The following is an 18,940-nucleotide window of genomic DNA, read 5'->3' as shown; positions in this document are numbered from 1 at the left end:
AGGTGTTTTCTAATCTTAATGATTCTATGATGCTATGATTTTAATTTCCTGGATTGACTGGTGGGTTTAGCTGTATGTGCTCAGCTCCTGGAATCTGGAGAGCCTCCTGTTCCCAGTTATGGCTGATAGGCTTTCCATTCTTCTACAGCAAAGAACCTGAACTTGCTTTTGGTTGGGATGCATTTTGTTCCACGTAAAAAGGCTGACCTGCTGTCTGTTCTGGCTCCAGTGCCTGTACTGGGGCTATCCACTGCTCCAAAGTCTTGGAAGCATTGAGAGGTGAAGCCTTTCTTAGCGAGTGTCATTGCCATCTCCTGCTCTTGGCAGATGCTGCTCAGTCATTGGGATCCCTGCACTGGGTGCTCGAACCTTCAGCAGGCAGTGACTTCTGTCAGCACTACCATGCTGAGCTGTTATTTGTAGTATATTTCAATAAGAAAAGATAGGAAATGTGTCAAAACTTAAATCGTTTCACGTTGTAAACTGTTGAACTACTTTAATCCTACAATAGTTCTTCTTTCAGTTTATTTAAGTTCAGTCACAGCTAGAAAATCAGTTTGTCGGTATTTTTGCAACTGCAAGTAAATCTTGCCAGCAGTAAAGAGGGGAAAAGGTGAAGGGTTCAAACAGTAAAGCCTAGAAAATAATGAAACATCAGCATTACTGTGCTGGTAGATCCCTAGAAAACCAGCAAAAAGTAAAACCAATAATGTTAAACAGCCAGGAACAGCAAATCTAAGAAGGCTTTTGGACTGTGGGGCAGTCCTCCGTCACAAGCAAATCCCAGGAGAGTGAAGGAAGACTTTTGTTAGAAAGTCAGAGAAGTCAAGAGCATTTATTTCTTCTACTTCACTCCTTGGAGCATTTATTCAAGTTATCATTCTATATTTGCTTCACCTTGTCTTGAGGAATTCTGAATTTTATCCTGAGACAAAACCTTATGTGCATCAATTTTAAAAAGGCATCCAACCAATTCTTCACTGTAATTACCCTGCATAATATATACCTATATATAAATAGAATTTCACTTCAGCATAGTTTATGTGTAGTAGAAAGCACTCAGCAAGCTGTGGTTTCCCTCCTCCTGCTTAGAAAAGCATCTGTTTCACATGGTTGGGGCATCCTATCCCATACTGTGGACACTGTCTAACTGAAAACATGTGAAACCAAATATCTCATCATCAACCTTTAAATGAAACAGATTTTCAGAAAACTTTTCAACAATTTCAAATAAACTAAGTGTGTTGACAGGAAAGTTCTGATCAGGAAGAAGAAAGTCTAAATTAATGCAGTTAAGCTGTGAATTAATCATAGCTTCAGAAATGGCTTCTGTCGTGCTACAGGTTTGATGTCTCCCTCCCTAAATTTTACTCATACCTTCTCTTCCTTTCATCCTGATGATTATAGCTTCCCTTGGGATGTCTGCTCCCAGACATGCATATCCAAACAACCACATTTATTCCAGTTTCTCCCAGAGCCTCTCTTCCTTTCAGCCTAGAGTTCCAAAATGCTATTGCTGTAAATATCTCCATAAAATGTCTCTATCCAGCTGTGTCATGGACAATTCACCCTCTTTTGTTCTCACTCATTTCTTTCCAACCTTTTACTTGATGCTTTTTGTCCATCATTTTATTTAAAATTTCTGTCTCTCCTCATTATGCATTAGTGGCTTCTATTGTGTCTATAGTCAGGTAATTTAAATTTTGCTCTTATTTTCTTTCACATGTTTTTAGGTAGGTGACGGTTCAGGAAAATATGCAGTGATGTAAAAAAGAAAAAGTGAACCGAAACTAGCAAATAAAGCTGAGAGTGAAGCTGAGACCTATTTGCAGATGTTCAATAAAGTCAAAAAGAAGCTGATTTGAGGGGATAAATTATTCATAGCTAATTATTTGCTCTTCTTTAATGCTAAATATCCTACATTTCAGCCTCCTGCAGGCAACTCAAGGAGTGATTCCTGAGTTTTTTAACAGCAACAACCACATAGAGTTTTTGAAGTGCTTTTGGTCCCTCCGGGTTGACAGGTGCTACATAAAAAGCAAACAGGATATTATTATTAAGAGTCTTGAGAGTTTGAAGCATGAAGTCCTGTAGAACAAGCTGAGATTGTATCTTCAAAACACACTTCTTACAGCTTCAACACGCTCGTAGGCTCTGGGCAGTTCTTACAGCACAGGCTGGGGCAAAGAACAGTGAATGTTGCTCTGCTCCAGGCACTGGGTGACTCCAGGTCAGGGCTGAATTGTGGCTCACCCTCTGCATCCATGGGGAAGTGAGAAGAGAAGAATGGAGCATTTGCCTGCACTGCACTAAGAGTCGCTGGTTCTTCTGTGCACGCGCTGACTGTGCTGTTTGCCCAAAGGGCAAATTCTGAGTAGAATCAGGTTTCTGGTCTTTCTCCTTGCTTTTCTCCTGCCCTAGAGAAGATAAATGTAGGCACAAAGTCCCATTTTCTCATCAAAAATGCAAGATTTAGATTCAAGTTTTTTTCTCTGAACACACAGTTCAAGTCTCAGGCTAACCACGCATGGTCCTTTCAGCTATGGATACTCTGCACTCTGCCCTGCTTTATTCCAGGAACGTGGTACCTCCCTGTTAGCCTGTAACTGAGATTATTGCAAATCTGGAATATAGTTACTGATCACTGCACGAATCTGTACATATGTAATGTAATTTCTCAATCCATTATAGGTGTAAATCCAATGTAAATATAACAGCTGAAAAAGTCCTGCTTTCCTTTCCTTTTTTTCCTTTTTGGATTTCTCAGTTTTTTTCTTTACCCCAAACTGGAGAACGCTGTGTTATTTAAATGAACTCCGACAGCCCAAGCGAGTCCTTTGACAACCCAAGCCCTTCGGTAGTCGGCTGTGACTGGCACACAGCCACTCACTGCTGCACTTGCCCATAATGAAATCCATTCAAACATATCAGCTCCTGGAAAATGATGTGCCTCCATCTAAGATTACCATGAAGGAACCTACAAAACAAGCAGCTACAAAGCAAGGACTATTTATAAGCATCTTTTTATTTGCATTGTAAAAGGCTCTTCCAACACACAAGGAGTTCCAAGTTGTCTGCATTAAGTTTCAGGCTGCTGGAGTGCACTGTACATTTTGTGTATGTATTTATATGTAGATTTATTTATAAGTGTTGTTAGAAGGATATTAGCTCAGCAGCTACAGAGTCATATCAAGCTATGAGAGGAAGTCAGTGTGTTTATACAGACACTGAGTAGTATGTTAAGGGCTTGTTTTTTGGAAATAAAAGCTTAATTTCATTATCATAATGATGATAACATACAGCTTTGAATGGTATTAGTTCCTGTTTACACTACTCATGGTGTTGGTCTAAGCTGCATTTGCCATCGAGACATAATTACTATTTTATTATTATTTTTTTCACAGTTAAGTGGAGCATTTTAGCACAGCTGAATTGCTGCGAGCCTTGGTGGAACAAATCTATTAGTGGTATGGCTTGAAACAATACACAAAAGAGCCCTGTGTGTGGTCTGCTCTACATGCTTTTCACTTCCTTATGTTAAACAATAAATCTCTGAGTCAGCTAGAACTCGGAGACTAACATCCAACGAGAGCCGCATTTTATCTTTTATTCATTGGCAGGAACATAGCTGTAGGAGGTATTCAAATCACACTTTTATTTAAACAAACACAGCTGGATCACAGCCTCTTAATATAGCAATTCTCTAATGAAAAATAACAACATAGTATTTATCTCTTTTCTTTTGTGCAGCTCTCAATTTGCTAAAATTAGGCAGACTTCAATCCCATACAAAATTGGCATGTTTTCATGACCAGAGCTCATAGCAACTAACTGCAAAATTATAATGGGAATGTAATTATAGTAGGGCATGTGAAATACACATCCTTTTGCTGCTGTAAGCTATATGGGGTTATACAATTATGCTGTAATAATATCATTTATCTTAAAGAAGTCAGACAGCTGATTTCATTTATTTTACTTGAGTTCTCCAGTTATATGCTGTGGTCAGGTTAACATCAAGGTATTGCACAAAGTAACCTGGTGCAAGAAGTCAGGGCTTCCCCAGGATGCATTTTCCCTGGTTTGCATGAGTTTTTCTTCTTTATCCCTGTCACTGTTTGGAGACAGAAAACTTGAGTTTCCAGCTCTTCGGGAGCCTTGTAAAACATGATTGCCTACTCTTGTGGCTGCAGTGGTTGTTTTTTTCTGTGGTCATGATTTGGGGCCAACAATTTGTAATTAACTGCAGAAGGATATAAGTAAATAAAGAAAATACCTGAGTCACCTAGCCACATGCTGAGTGAGAGTTTGGAAATAATCACCTTCCACTTATGTGGTGTAATTATGAATAGTGGCCAAATTCTGCACTCACCCTTAGCAAAACAATCTCCTTGATATCAACAGGATTTTGATAAATCGGTCCTGAACCCAGGATTAGGCAGTGAGAGATGCAGTATTTAGGGATCATTTTAAAGATCACTAAAGATCATTTTGAAGATCACTACAGACAGTGTATTTCAGGAATGGGACAGGAATGTGTGACACTAGAAATATAAAAAGAAATTATCAGGGAGACTGCAAGGTGCCCTATTCCCAGTCAGATATCCTCGGAAGTCATGTGAGTCAGCACACAGAAAGGATGTTTGGGGCAGGGAGAATGTCATCTAAGAAATTCTCCTCTTTGAGAGACACACTTTGCATATCAGATATCACTGTTAGCTATGTGTGGTGTATTATAATAAATAACAATAGCAATTATTATTGCTATTGAATGGGGCGTTGTTGGCACAGGCCATAATGAAGTTCATGTATCTGAAATTACCAAACACTCGGATGTGTATTGCTTTCAAGTCATGTAGCTTGGGATCACACCTTCATCCTGTGTTTCCTTTTGCTTAATCAGGCATTTTTAATAGACAGATACTAAATTAAAACTTTTAATTTCGATCTGAAGTCTCTGTATTCTCTATATTCTTAATGTTTTAAATGCACCTTATCTATTCTGACAACATTCACTGTTATTGATGAAGGTGGAGATTCCATGAATTCCCTACACGTGTATAAGTCCTGGTGTAGACAGGGCTGAATAAATGCTCTGTTCATTTCAGAAAGCTGATGCTTAGCATGCTCCCTATAATGGATTCTGAAAAGAGTTCAACCTGTTTAAAACAACAGCCATATGGTTCTCAATAGTGGAGGACTGGCCAGGATGCAAATGGATGTGTCACACATTGAAAATAAGAAGTCATTTTACCACTAAACATACATGCAGAGTTTTAAGAACAGTTTTGGGTTCAAGTCCACATTTGCTCAAATATATGGGGCATGGATATCTCATGTGAAGCTGAATTTTGACCTTGCTATTTTAGATTACAAGCACCATGTCGCAGCAAATATATCAATTTTTTATTAAATGTGCATAAAATATCTTGGTTTTTTTGAACAAAATTACTTGCATTTGTACCTAATTTTTTGTGTTATCTACTTTTTTGGGGGGGATTTTCTTCTTCTGGCATTGTAGATGTAATGTCCAAACCAGGCTATCCTCCAGAAGTTACTGAAGTTACTGAAGTTACTGGTCAATTTTCATTAAACCCTTTAAGTTTGAGTCAGAACAGGAAAAAAATTCCCCCAACCACTGTCTTGTCTCCAACTGCCAAACTGTGGCCCCAGAAAATTGAATTTTACTAAGAAGGACCTTTACTTATTACTTTTTACAGTGACATTCACAAGTGTGTTCAAAGTGCAGTCAGTGTTTCTACAATCCAACTTCCCTTAAGTGTGGTTTAATAATATGCATTTTTCTTCTCTAGTTTGGAAATAATCTGTAGGAGATGAGTTTATTAATCCTGGTGTTTACAGACAGTCAAAAGTGTCTGTGGATGTGGTTCTCTGAGAAAGGCTTGATTCCAAAGGTACAGTTGGGGCTGTTTATTGTATGCCCATGGCCATGTCTCTGAACCTGGGAAGCTAAAGCAAAAATATAGTGAGAGTTACTTACAGAAATATAGTGTAGAGTTCTGGAAATCTCAACAGGCTCTAAATTTCAATATGGACCTCTAGATTTTTGAAAGCTTAGACAGTGCCTAAAAGATGAGGAGACCTGAGGAAATTTCTATGCAAATTATGCAGACAGCAAGATACCACCTCACATAACAAAAAAACAAAAAACAAACAAACAACAACAACAAAAAAAAAAAAACAAGAAAAAAAACCCAAAAAAACAAACCCACAAACAAAAAACACCAAACCATGAAGAAAGGGTAAATATATTGCCTTCATACCCAAGAGAAGTTCTTGAGGGGGGAAAAGACTTCCTTCTTCCATCAGTGTGATTCTACATTCTGAACAAAATTGGGCTTTTTTGGTTCTAGTGTTTGATTTCGTTTTTTGTTTCCCAACTCTACAGTTTGCATTTCTCTCTAACAATGTACCTATTATTTCTTAGTGTGTTTCTCGTGTCACTGATCATTGACATTTAGCTATCCCCATTTTCACTTTTACAAATCCTGAGAAATTCATCCAGGGACCACTTGGGTGGAGTGAAACCTTGAGAACAAACTGAGCTTATGGACACAGCCTACATTCCTGGAGACATTTGGGAAGGTGTGGAATAGAAGAGTCGTTGTTGAGCAAATACTCCCAGAAACACATTTGGCAAACACTGCTACTCTTCCAGGGACTGTCCACCCCCAACTCAAAGTGAAAAACAAATAAATTAACCTTGGCGTTGTCCTTGAGGAACGAAGCTCAGTCAAAATGATTTCTTTCTATGGATGCCTTGCAGATCATCGTAATGACAAGTAACTTGTCTGGGCACAGTGACAATTTGTGGATTTTGTCTATGGATGTGAAGTTTCACTGAACACGGCACTCATGAATGCAGATAAATTCTTTTTGGATCTAATTCCACTATGGTCCACTCCACTACTAGGGATGGGTGTTAAATGTTAAGATGGGATAAAGCACTCGGCTGTTCCAGATGTTTATTCAAAGCCATTTGAATAAACCAAGCTGAGGTAAAGCAGCCTCAAGAGAACAAGCTCTTTCACAGGATGCTTGTTCTTCTATTCCCAATTAAACCAGGAAATGTGACATTACACTGGGAAAGTAAATGAAATCAAGGGAAGGAAATCAAGCCATTTTTTGAGACTTCATTGGGGCGGGTTGTTGGAGAAGTGAATGCTTCTTCCATTACCAATCTGCAGAGCTTAATTAAAAGTGCAGCACTACCAATTCAAGGTTCATCGGTGTAAGATAGTGTCATAACTGAAAGAATATTTATTCCCTAAACCCCTAAGGTGTGGTTATAGAGTTGCACAGAGTCAGTACCTTAGTGATTCTTTTATTATTCTGCATAAGGCATCAAAACAAGCAGGATTTTAAACACAAATAAGAACAATATTAACAGGAAATGAGTGCTGGTTTCTTCTATGCAGCTGCTGCATTTTCCACGATCATCAAGGATGCTGGCACTGGAGTTGCTGGTGTAATTTCACCTTTAAGGTGCAAAGCTCTGGATACCCCCAGGAGAGACATTTTTGTACATGCCTATGAGAGAGTGCACAGAATTTACACTGAATGCACACTAGAAAAGGCACAGCTTCAACCATTCAGAAGCCTGTCTAAACATACATCCCATGTGTCCTTGCTTGCAGGAAGCTCTAGCCTGTCCATTCCATTTTATGGGGAAATTTGGAAAGGGTGCCTTGCATGTTTTCCTTAGTGACATGGTGCCGGAAGATCCTTTGTTTGGTCTTCTGGATGAACATAAAGTTCATTTGCCAGTACATCATCAGCAAACACAGCCTCACTTAGTCTGTGTTCCAGTTTGTCCATATTCCATGTGGCTGTGTCAACACAGCACCAAGTCCAGGATAATATATTTGGTCTCTGGCAGGGCTTTCCCATTTGGTCTTGGCATGGTGTTAACCACAAGGCTTTGACCACTTTGGAAAGGGGATAGATTGAGCTTGTGCCTTTTCACCGTATGTCACATAAATCCCTGGAACCATTGGAGTACTAGGGTTGGTTACTCTTCAAGCACCTTTTTTATGTGGTTGCTTATTTCCTTAATGCGTGGTATTCTGCTGTCCCCCCTCCTCCTTCCTTTCAGCAGCAGAAGCGCAAGGCTAATTTTGATATAAAGCCTGGGGCAACTTGTCAAAAAGTTTAAAATCAGATTTTGATGTATTATATCATCATGCAGAAGACATCTAATATATTTTATTCAATGTTTTTTGCTGTGTTTTCCCTCCAAAACTGGGTGGAATGGACTACTTGTGTTAATGACTTTTACATCAGCCCTAAGAGTCCTTTTAGAAAAAGCCACAGTGTAAGTAAAGCAATCAGCTCTTTCCCATGGTAGCAGAATGCCTAAGATGGTTGTTCTGAGAAGAGGTAGGAAGTTTTTTCCAGCCATTGATGATTATCCAGATCTTGATGATTTCTCCTTCACCTTTCCCTGTCCCAAGAAGTAGTTAGAATACCTTGTCCTGTTCTCAACCTTTTGCCATCTGGCTTTGTTCCTAACCTCATGTTTGAAAGAGGAATGGAGAAGAAAGTATCTGAGCTTGAGATGTGGTGAGGATGTAGGGTATGGTAGTTAGTTACAGCCACAATACAAATAGGAAAAGTGAGCAAATACTGTTTCTAAATGCTTCTGGTTTAAATAACTTATATCTCACTTTTGAGAACTTCTCTCTATAACCTTACTCATGTTTCACCAACAGCAAAATTCCTCAAACCCCTTTGTGGGGCAGAGAACTTTTCATTTTAATAAACCTTCTCAAATTGATTTCCCTGCGGAGCATTAGGCCAGGAGTGTGTGCAAAGCAAGGACACAAAAAGAAATCAAACCAAGACATGGGTCAGCCAGCTAGGCAGCTCACACGTGCTGCTGAGTTCTGTCCCATGCCACCAGCACGCAGTACCTGCAAACAGATGTTGAGTGCTACCTTAGAGAACCAAACGGGCTAGGGATCCTTGGACATGGAAGGAGAAAGTGGGGAAGCAAACTGTTTCTTTTCTTCACTCCTGTTTATCCTAGACTTCATTTAGCAAAATAAAAATCAAACAGAACTATGGAGACAAAATACTTGCGTGGTTTTCCAAAGTCTGCTAATCTTAAAATTTTATCTTGGATAAAGGGAACTGTTTATTCAGAATTCTGGCTTTTCACCCAACCACTTCACTGCCTCATTTGCTAACAATAAATAAGATTAAGAATAGATATTGTTTGTACTTTCCAGTTAGATGTACCGAACCACACAGTTAAGGAGGGCGGGGTTCAATTCCAGAAGGCACTTCATTAAAAAAATGACATATAACCCCCACACACATTTGGCAGCAACCTGCAAAGGGTTAATGAAGGACCTATTTGCCTCCCCCATCTGTGAAAAAATGCCAATCAAAAAACAGCTGCTATAAAAGGCTGCAGCCCAGCAGGAATAGGAGTAGTAGGTGGGGAGGTGTTGGAGAAGCAAGCTGTGGGAGGCAAGCCTGCCAAGGAAGGCTGGTGGAGCTGGGAGGGGTGGGAAGGCTTGGTCCCTTGCTTGTTCCATGCTGGCTTGGAAGCTGAAAGAGAAGGTGGCTGTGGGGTCCCTGGTCTCCAGTGAGGAGACTGAAATTACAAGTTCCACATGTTTGGCCCTGATGCTGGATGTATGACCTTCCAGGTTTTGGGGATAACTCATTTGGAAAAGCAGAGGTGTTCACTGGGTGAAGTTTCAGGCTCAGTAGCTTCCCTTTTCTCTTCATCACCAGCTGTGCCACAAAGCCACATTATAAACAGGGGGTCTGAACTGAATGGGTTCTCCTGGAGGGGAAGCAGGAACATGGCCCTCATATGAACTTCGGCTTCCTGTAAATCTTTCCTCTGTTACATTCCTTAGTTCAGCTGGTACAAATCTGTCCATAAGAGACTGAACCCCTGTGGGTGTTGGTAAGTGCAGGTATAATTGTGAGAACTCATTAAATTTAAAAAGCAGATCTAGGGGAAAAAAAGGTCATTTAAATTAATATTAGCTCAAAAGTATGCACTGTACTTGGGAATGGAAAGGCTTAAGGGAGTTGGAAAATGCCTTCAGCAAAATATGATGTGATAGAAACGATGTGTCAGCTATCAAAGACATTGACTAGGAGCTGAAAATGGCAGTAGGAATACATTAATAAAATGAAAACAACAGCTAAAGGTGTTTGGTAGCTTATTTCCTTCATATTTGTTGAAGAGCAGGAAAGATGATATGAGAGAATAGGGAATATTCCCTGAACTTGCTCATGTCACTCTCCAGTGAACCTGGTGTGGACTTTGTCAGTGATCTGTTTCTCAAGTGCTTAATTGTGTACTCATTAGCTTTACCTGTAAAATAGAAAGAGCGTGAGCCAAATGGCAGATCCCCAGATACATTCATCAGGAAACTTCACTTGTGTAATTACAATTAACCTTCCTGCATGTGACAGCAGTGGGCTGGGTATTGGAGCTGTCTGCTGTTCCAGTAAAAACCAGGGAGCTCCCCTGCTTGTCTGAGGGATGAACCTGTTGAGATTGGAATGGAGAAAAGTCTCCCTGCTGCTTCTTGCTGTTGCCCAAAGTAATTTCCTGCTAGGGCTTGTGCTTGCTATACTGGAAATGTTATTGTTGGTATAGGTTCTTTAATTTCATTCGTCCTGCATTATTTTGCTGTCTGCTCAGTATTGTGAAGTGGGTCTGCTGCCTTGGGTGGAGTCCTTGCCTGTGACAACCACTCCTCTGCCAGGTTTGTCTGAGGCATTTGGTGTCTCCAAGGTCTGTGCCCAGGATCATGGAGTATCTGCAGCCTTCTTTTGTTAGTCTGCCTCTGTGGAAAGAGAAACTTGCTGGAGGTTTTGATCCTGGAGGAAATGGGCCACACTGGGCAAAGCAAGGATTTATTCTTGAAGAATGTTGATTTCAAGTCATAGGATGGAGTTAGGGTCCTTGATTCCTACTGAAGCCATGTTTCTCTCTGGTTTTCATGAAGAGATGAGTTTACAGTTTGCTGATGATGTTGCAGTAGAAGCTCTTGTAGGAATATCTGCTGCTGGTATGCAACATCATCTCTGCTGTACTGGGTTTCCTCTGAGCTCTGTTTTGTGTGGAGGCTTCCCCTGGCTCCTCTCCTCCCTGTCAGCTCAGCATGCTGGAGTAGCCTCTCATGGGTCTGTGATATTCACATTATTGAACACAGAACATTAATGACATGTGTATTCTGTTAAAAATATGGCAAAGGCCATCAGCTGAGCTTCTTGTGAAGACTGCAAGATGTATTAACAGTGATGGTGACTGAGAAATTGCTTTCTCTGAACTCCTGCTTCCTTTCACCCTATGATTTTGCCAGGTTACTCTGGGGACACTGAGCATCACATTTCCTCTGCTCTTTTCAGTATTCCATGTGTTTTTGTCCATAACTTTATTTAACACCTTTTCCCGCTGAAGAGTTTGTTAGTAGTATAATAACCCACCCTCGATTTTCAAACCTACTCTTCATCAATTTCTGCTGTTCCATTATGTATGGAATGATCGTTGATTTAATCTAGTTACTACTATTGAAGAAAGCTACTTTGTCAGCACCATGCACCACTTAAAATAGAACACTGTGTGTCATGTTTAACAATATTGGTGGTCCTTTGTGGAGCTTAATATGCTACTCAGACACTAAGGCATGTTCTGAAGTTGAGTCTTGCGTGTCCTGTAGCATGAGACCTCTGCTGTTGGTATGTGTATTCTCATGAGTAGGCTGATTCCAGGATGCATGGAATGTTGGAGGTTTCCCTGATGGGATGTCACTTAATACCAGTTTGCTCTGCAGGTTTTTAGATCTCAGGTTGTGCCCCATTTACAGCAGCTTTACACATTACCTGTGTGGGGATTATTTTCTGGCATTCACAAGACCTGGAAATATAAGTGAAAGCTAGGACAAGTGTGACTATGAAAGCAGGGTGTGAATGTGTGATAGAAATAGTGCCTGTGACTTCAGAAATGCTGAGTTACTCCATCTGGGACCACCATGGTGTTGGCTTCCCATGAATGAGAGTCCCGAGGGTTATCGCTTGCTGCTGCCCCAGCAATTCTAGGAAGCTGCTCTAGAAAGTATCTTCATTATTGTGTTTGTCATGTCTGCACCTCCATCCCTTCAGCTGCTTGGGAAATATTCTTGGACAAGACATGCCTGACAGGTGGGGAAAAATCAAGCGAAGCAAAGTGCTGGTCTCTTCCAAAGTCGGAAGTGTTACCACGTTGGCTGAGATTCCAAGGTTGCCATGTTAGCCATATAGAAAAATGGCGTGGACAGGAAAGCTTGAGTGTGCTTGGGAGTTCTCACAGTCCTGTTTTTGTGTTATTTGTGTTTGCGACAGTATCAGCTTTTTCCACATAAATACCCGGAAGGCAAAATTTCCTTTTTTTTTCTGCAAAAGCTCCAATAAACAATCGCTTGGTGCCTGCTCTGCAAACTGACCCTCTTCCTGAGATAGAAATGTGAGGGCTTTGCTTGTTGTCAATGAGCCTGTCATGGTTTTCAACATGTTACTTTGCAAGAAATTCGTTTCCAGTGATCAGCTTATAAACCTGCCATAAGGAAGTGTGTTTTCACACTAGTCTAGTGTACTTCTTGTTTTCAAACTCTCAGGGACGTAGAAATACACCAGATTTTTGGCAGCACATGGTTTAAAAATCAGCACCAACGTATCTATTGAACATCTCAAATGGGTAAAGGAAAGGGCAGGTTTCATCAGGGGTCAGTAAACAACGAACATCTGCCTTGCCAATCTTTTCTTTTACTACAGTTTTGTGCAGTCCCAAAAATCCTTCAGACATATGTTGAACAGAGTTTCAAAGCACCCAAGCCTCCTGCTTCTGCTGATATTTTGGCCAGTGCTTAACCCTATGTAGCTCAGTCAGGATTTTTTTCTGACTGCAACTGAAGCAGATTGGGTGGATTTGGAGTGAGTTTTGGGCTGGAAAATTGAGGTTTCTGATTCTTTTTCAGCAGGTTAGATGTAGAATGGGCAGAAGCTCTCTAATCCTCTTGTGCAGCTACCCAGGAAAAACAGATGAGTGAAGTATGAACTGATGTTCTTCACCCCTCTTTGTCAGATCTTGGCATGTGACACTTAGCATTAATGTGCTTATTATAGCACGTCCCTGCCCAGTGCAATCTGCCCCAATTGGCCATAATAAATAGTTCCACAATGGTCTCCAGCCAAGAAAGTGTTTGACCTACTAATGCATCTTACACTGTGCCTCGGAGCTCCGCGGTGCCGCGCGGCGTAGGACACAGCAGTGCTCTCTGAAGGTCAAGTGAAGCTACAAGGAATGGCCATCTGGTGACCCCTTGCTTAAAGCCTCATTCCCTGAACATGCAGCCAGTTGCATTGCCAGCAGATGCACTGAGTTCTGAGCCTGGGTGTTGTGATGGTGTGCAGGGAGAGAAGTGATCCCCACAAAGCCCTGCTCCAGCCCACGGCAGGCTTTACTGGGAGAGTGACAACCAGCAGCACGCAGCAGGTCGGCTCGTGGATCACCAGGAGGATCTTGCTCATGCTCTGCTCTGTCAAAGCATGAACAAACTGAAACGTGTGAGTCATCTTTGGGAAGAGTCACAAGAGAATCAATTGCAACTGCCCAGCCTGGACATGTTTTGCTTCTGCTTTCTAAAAGCTGACAGGCTTCCAGCTCCTGGCCCAAGTTCACTGGCAGAAAATAAAAGAGGCCAACAGCAGTATTGAAGCAATTGAGACTTAAGTATGGTCTCAAAAGCAGTTTTTGGTTGTGTGGAGGTGTATTCAATCCTTGCTTAATCTGCCTGAATTGTTGAGTAGTGCAAACAGTGCTGCTCATCTTGGAGAGAGCTGTCCACTAAAGACTGAGTAGAAATTCATTGCTCAATGTCCTGTTTAGTTTCATTAGATATTCTGTAACTTAAAATAGTAGTTTGGCTATGTCTGAATTAGATGGCCATGTCTGAAAGATAGCTTTCTGGATTAAATGATAGGAAAAAAAGGAAATCAAAAAAAGCCCTAAAACTTGAAAAAATTTCTTGATTTCTAACTAAGATCTGATTTAAATGGAAGAGAGTGTGCTGATACATTGCCTGTAATCCTGTACTCAGTAATTTGTCCAAAATGCAGTAATTATATAACTACACTGTAGTTATAGCTGGTGATGTTTTTCACCTACTTTCATGTTTTTAAGGAAACTACATGTTGTAGTAGGGTTGCAGGTTTATGCTTTTTAGACCTATGTGGTGCTCCAAATGCTGCTGGAAAAACACTTCCAATCCATGGCTTTGAAATAGAAAAGGAATTAGAATATCAAAGATGAAGTCATGTAGGATGGTAGATCAGTTATTTTTGCAGGAGGAAAACACTGAGTAACTGAAATTTTGGATTATTTTTCCCTATTTTGTATTATTTAATCACCCTTTGTGACCCTGCTGGCAATAAACTGTGGTCAGATTTCCCCTTAAGATAGAACAAGTCTTAAAATTATTTAAGTCTGGTGAAAAACCCCAAAACTATGTTTTCATTATTGTTTGAGAAGTATTTGCTTCCCTTTAACTTCTATCACACATATTGAGCTTTCATAAAGGAGCCTTTCTGATGTGTAGTGACTTATTTCCATACAGTCACACGTTTAAATTTGCAGTAACTGACAATGTCTAGGAGATTTTTGCTTCTGCTTACTTGCTGGCAGAATTTTGTCACAAGCTAGAGAAAGAATCACGTACCCTTTAAGCAAGGCATCACTGAAATTGTTCAGCTAATGAGTCAACAAAAAATGCAAAGAGTTTGACTGATTTATAACCTGAGTTTTGCTGATCTTATCAGAAAATAAAATACCATTTCTTACTCCTGTATCCTAGTCCAAAGTAGTTATCTCCCAACAAAGCTGGCCATATCTGAAATAGAGTGGAAAATGTTGTCTTTCATAAAAGCAAGTGTAGTGTACTCAAACTGAGTCCAAGCTCCTTGAATCATCTTGAAACTCAGCACTACATGAATAGGGATTCCATATTGGAGTAAGAGCCAAGATGGCAAAAGCTGGCATTTTCTTTCACAATAGAGGGTTCTCCTTCCCTTTCTTTTTTCATCCTAATTTCTTTTTCAGATGCCATCATGCAGCAGTGAAAACACAGCCACTGAAGGTCTCAGGTTCCCATCCTCTGGTGTTGATTTCCCCTTGATGTCTGCCTGCAGAATCAGAAATTTTGTGATGCATTTTTATGAACTCTGGTACCCTGGGCAGTGACCAGAAGTGTGGGAGACCATTTCCTCATGCATTGAAGCAGGAAGCTTTTCTTCCTTGACTATTTGCAGTGGAGAGACAAGATAGGCACACAGGCCAGTAGCAGAGTGTTTTTATCTGGTCTGTAATACAAGATTCATCAGAATTTCATGTCAGCAGAAAGCCAGACATTTATTTGGGAACAGCCACTGACTCCTGGGGATGTTGTGGGGTACCACTGCCCTTGAGTTGTGGGACATGACCAAAACATCTTTTTTGTGGATGCCCCACAGGGGTGTGATGGTGCTGAACCTAATGATCCTGTCACAGCAGTCTTGCTCCATTCCAAGGCTCTGTTTCTACCAATTGCAAGGAACCAAATTGTACTCACAGAGCCCAACATTTCAGTATCCACTATATAATTCTTGTGGTACTGTAGTGAGACAGGCTTGTATTAATACCACCTCATCTTGGAAGCCTTCAAAGCCTGTCAGTATGCCTGATAGTGTTTGGCACTTAAATATGACAGTGAATGGTAATTTGCAAGTGCCTCAAATGGACAGAAAATAGTTTTCATTATTTTTACATGATTAGGAGTAGTGTCAAGCACCCTGTAAGAGCTCAGCTCTTCCTCAGGCTGTGGTGTTCCCTAACAGGTGGCTGTGAGTGGTACAGCCTGTCCCTTCCTTGCTATGGGTCCTGAGAGGTTGGGGTCAGTTCCTGGGCTCAGCATTGACCTTCTGGGTGACCTTGGGTGGAGGAAGCAGCTTGTTTATTGCCTTGTGCAAAACACTCTGAGAGTTACAGATGGAAATGCTATATAGAGGGATGGCATGACTGTTGTGTTGATGGGTGTTGGGGAAACATGGGTTGCAAAAGAACAAGTGGGTGTAATGAAGGAGGAAGAAGAGCAGGAAAGTGGTGGAGAAGGTAGGAATTTGCTCTTCTCTGCTGCAGTGGGACCTGGGTGAGGAAGTCGGGGTACCAAAGTACTCATGCCCTTGGCACCAGGACTTCTGAAATCAGTCAGTCTCCTCTCGTGTTGGCTTTTGCTGCTTCTCTCTGCAGACCAAATGATGTACTCTGCCTTTGAAGAAGCTGTAATTACAGAAGAGCCTGGCAGCACTTTTCTGTGCTGGTAATGGATATATCAGCACTTCCACAAACTCCCTTGTGAGGGATTTACAGCTCTGCCATTAATATTAGCCACACACTGGATGTATAAGCTGCTTGCCCAAAAGTATTAAAAATAGTTTTAAAACAGCGTAGCAAATTTTAGTAGGCCTTGTCTAGAAGCAAACTTGCACTGGTTTGATAAAGAGTGATTTTTAACTTAACTGGGTTAGAATATTTCTTATTTGTATGTAATTGCTCATATCTGGCTTGAGGGTGACTTATTTCAGCCTATTCTGACAATAAATCAGAGTTTATGCAGAAATTCTGTAAGGATTCCTGCTTCATGCAGAGCATCCCCTCTGCTGAACAGATCTGGTATATAATGGACTGAATAAAACAAGCTTCTGATCATACAGGTGAGGGGCAGGACAAAAAAAACCAGTAGGAATTTAGAGAAACTGGTTTTGAAGATCGTTTTGAGGGGCTAAAATGCTACAGACTCTGTGCAGCCACAGACCCAAACTGAAGAGAGGAGAAATACTGAGGCTCCAGCTCTGATATTGCTATCACGGTGCTAAAACTGAGAGGAAATATCAGAATCCCACTTCAATTTAACACACAACAGCACAAACATCCTTTTATCCTCTTCCACCTTCTTTATTTCCTTGGGTAGGCATCAGACAACATTTGTCTTCTATTTCTCTGAGTTAAAAAATTACATGCACGCTTAGTGGAATAAACAAAAGCTTTGAATGTCAGAGGTAAAGCTGAAGGCTTTTTCTGGCGGATGATCTTCAGTATCAGGAATTCATGGTTCAAAAGGCACTTTCCTCTGGTTACACAGTCTGAGGCAACGTTAATATGTATGGCTTCTCCCATTCTGAGAAAATACTTCAGGCAGAAGGAAGGGGGACAGGAGGAAGGAGATGGACACCCCTCTGGTGGGGAGATTTTCCTACAAGGGAGGAATAAGAAACAATACAGGAGGCCTTGTACTGCTATCAGAGCAAGATTTAAAAAATCAGGTCAGATCCTGGGATGTCCATAGGATGGTGGAGCCTGGGCCCTTGGGCACTTTCCCAGTCCTATTTTTTAGTTCCTATGCTTTGTAATCCCTTTGCCTAGTGATGGCTTTCACATGAAAGTCTTTCTGCACAAGAACTGTCCCTTCTCTGCTCAGTGCAATGGGTTCCAGTGATGACTTTGCTCAGCACTAATATTAATATTTATTGCTACTGCTATTGCCATCACTTAAAAAATTGATTAGAAAATGGAGAAGCACATTCTGAGAGATCCTAACAGAGCCTCTTGATCATCTCTTAATCAAGACTTAACTTGATTTGTGGCTGTTTTTTTTTTTCCCTTCTGTTTTTAGTGTCTGAAGATGGTTTAAGTTGGGAGCTTAAGAAAGCATTCAGCTTTTGTCTGTCTAGGAATACTTTTTTTGTGGGATATGCATTTATGGTGAAAGCTGGAGTGCAGGAATCCACATTTAACAATATTTTATCCTGTAAAGGTGTGTTTTTTCCTTGAATGTAAGGCCTTTCTTCATTTAGGACTAAAAAGTGCTGAATTCTTTTGTTAGTGCAGCGAATGTCCTTAAGAATTCTTTCATCCTCCATGAGCTATAGCTGTAGCCTTTCCCCTCCCAAGAAGCCCCTCTTGGTGATAAGCAATGGTGCTGATGAACAGCTGGAGGAGAGTTCTGCTTTCTCTTTAATGCAGAACAAACATAGCAATGACAAATGAAATGGCACTTAAATACAGATTTTGTGGAAGTGGCTTGATGCTGCAACTTCAGAATTTCCCAGCAGTGCTGCTCACACAACCATTACAATAAACACTGGTGGGTTTCTAAGCACTGTAAGATATAATAATGCTACATCTACGTTAGTCAGTACTGATGAGCCAGTACCAATGAGCCAGTACCTTGCTGAAGAGTGTAACTAAATAGCAGAAATAATTGCATGTGTGTCCCTGAACGTGGTCTGAAGGGCTAGAGAGGAGAGGCTGAAAAGGTGGAGGATGTCTTGAACCCTTGTGATATTGCTCCAACAATCTGATGACAGCAGCCTTCACACCAACGTGTCAATTTGGCCAGCAGGAAGGAGCCCGTGCAGAGCAAGATTTCAGAATAAGAAGCTTCTATGAATTTTGTGTGGAGCTTGTGCTCTGTGTGTGGAAAACCTTTCCATGCCAATGAAAATAATCCTGGTGCTTCAGCTTCACCCTTTAAGGCAAAGTGATGGAGGTCCCCATGGGGCCTGGGACTGGAGGAGCTGCTTGGTTGAGTTCACACAACTTAATATACAGGAGGATGTTTCTCAAAATTCAATCAGTTTAGTTATAACTGAACAACATGGTGGACTTGTTAGACACTCAGCCCGTTTCATATTTAATACTTTCAGAATTAATAACTGATTCAGCTTGGGACATGATGAATGTCCATGTCAAAGCCTAAGCATATCTGGCTTTTGTTCCAGCATATTCCAGAGACAAAACATTCTTTTATGACTCTACTAGTCTATGCATTTTTTAAAACAGAATAAAAAGTCTTGGCAGAAATCCAGTCACCAGTAC

This window comes from Agelaius tricolor, unplaced genomic scaffold, assembly GCF_023055355.1.
Source record: "Agelaius tricolor isolate 1412-34295 unplaced genomic scaffold, bAgeTri1.0.p SCAF_11, whole genome shotgun sequence".
NCBI lineage: Eukaryota > Metazoa > Chordata > Aves > Passeriformes > Icteridae > Agelaius > Agelaius tricolor.
This window is presented reverse-complemented; position numbering follows the sequence as displayed.